General features: G+C 40.9%; 1 non-coding gene across 1 annotated transcript; it reads right to left on the bottom strand.

Moving 5' to 3' along the window:
• Positions 1 to 1,647: 1,647 nt before the first annotated feature.
• Positions 1,648 to 1,754, bottom strand: LOC116809818 (U6 spliceosomal RNA). The gene has a single exon (XR_004370001.1). It is a non-coding gene; the product is annotated as a U6 spliceosomal RNA (small nuclear RNA).
• Between the last annotated feature and the right edge of the window lie 227 nt (positions 1,755 to 1,981).

The raw sequence follows: 1,981 nt of genomic DNA, 5'->3' as shown, positions 1-1,981 counted from the left end.
AGCAACATTAAGGTGTTGCAATCCAAGAACATGAAATGTCTTTCCATTTATTTGTGTTGTCTTCAGTTTATTTCAGTAAAGTTTTGTGATTTTTCTGTGTACAAGTCCTGCATTTTCTTCATTGCTGACTTATATATACTTGCTTTTTTTTTTTTTTTTTCTCTGAGATGGAGTTTCACTCTTGTTGCCCAGGCTGGAGTGCAATGGCGTGATCTTGGCTCACTGCAACCTCCGCCTCCTGGGTTGAAGCAATTCTCCTGCCTCAGCTTCCCGAGTAGCTGGGATTACAGGCATGCACCACCACACCTGGCTAATTTTGTATTTGTAGTAGAGATGGGGTTTCTCCATGTTGGTCAGGCTGGTCTTGAACTCCTGACCTCAGGTTCCTGGTGCTTCCTATTGCACCATCTTCCCAGAATCCTCTCCCTTCCTGTTGTGCTTTTATAGCCACACCTGCTTTCCTCCTGATGCCAGACTTAGTTGTAACCACTAATGTATTCTTCATTTTGGTAATTTTGTTATCTCAAGGATGTTATATAAATGGGATGATAGAACTTGTAATTTTCTGGAGGCCAGGTGCCTGGCTCACACCTGTAATCCCAGCACCTTGGGAGGCTGAGGCGGGTGGGTCACTTGAGGTCAGGAGTTGGAAACCAGCCTGGCCAACATGGTGAAACCCTGTCTCTACTGAAAATACAAAAATTAGCCAGGTGAGGGGGCACAAACCTGTAATCCCAGCTGCTTGGGAGGCTGAGACATGAGAATTGCTTGAACCCAGGAGGCGGAGGTTGCAGTGAGCCAAGATTGCACCACTGCACTCCACCCTGGGTGACAGAGTGAGACTCTGGTCTAAAAACAAAACAAAACAAAACAAAACAAAACAACATGTACTTTTCTGGGATTGAGTTTTTTACACTAAGTTTAATTCCTTGGAGACTCCTCCGGGTTGTTGCATAGTGTTTGTTACAGTTATACTGCATTTTGTTTAATTACTTATTTGCTGAAAGATAATCTCAGTTATTTCCACTTGTAGTTTATTATGAATAAAACTGTTATAAACATTACACAGGTTTTCATGTGAACATAAGTCTTCATTTAGTAATGTTGATAGGTGGGTAGAGTGATATCTCATTGCGTGTATTATTATTATTATTATTTTTTGAAGTTTATTATGAATAAAACTGTTATAAACATTACACAGGTTTTCATGTGAACATAAGTCTTCATTTAGTAATGTTGATAGGTGGGTAGAGTGATATCTCATTGCGTGTATTATTATTATTATTTTTTTTTGAGACAGGGTCTTGCTCTGTTACCTAGGCTTTGAAGGGCATTGTCATGATCATGTCTCATTGCCACCTTGTCATGATCATGTCTCATTGCCTACCTCTGAGTAGCTGGGACTATGGGTGTGTGCCACTACACCCAGCCAATGTTTTTAGAAATATGTTTTTGAAGAGATGGGGTCTTGCTATGTTGCTCAGGCTGGTTTTGAACTTCTGAGCTCAAGTCATGCTCCAGACTGGTCTCCTAAAGTGCTGGGATTACAGGCCACTACACACACCTCATTGTGTTTTTAATACATATTTACTTAGTGGCTAATGATGTTGACCATCTTTTCAGGTGCTTATTTGGTATCTTTTTTTTTTAAATATGGAACACTTTAAGAATTTGCATGTCATTGCTGTGCAGGGAGCATGCTAATCTTCTCTGTATTGATTCAATTTTGGTATATGTGCTGCTGAGACAAGCAGTAGTACCTTTATATATGCTCTGTTCATCACTTTTGGCTATTTTCTTTTTTTGAGTCAGAGTCTCCCTATCTCTACTAAAAAAGAATACAAAAATTAGCCAGGCATGGTGGCACATGCTTGTAGTCCCAGCTACTTGGGAGGCTGAGGCAGGAGAATTGCTTGAACCCAGGAAGCGGAGGTTGCAGTGAGCTGAGATTGCACCACTGTACTCCAGCCTGAGCGACAGA

The sequence above is a fragment of the Hylobates moloch genome, unplaced genomic scaffold, assembly GCF_009828535.3.
Source record: "Hylobates moloch isolate HMO894 unplaced genomic scaffold, HMol_V3 SCAFFOLD_1, whole genome shotgun sequence".
Lineage (NCBI taxonomy): Eukaryota > Metazoa > Chordata > Mammalia > Primates > Hylobatidae > Hylobates > Hylobates moloch.
Note: the sequence above shows the minus strand (reverse complement) of the source record. Positions and strands in the feature narration are given on the sequence as shown.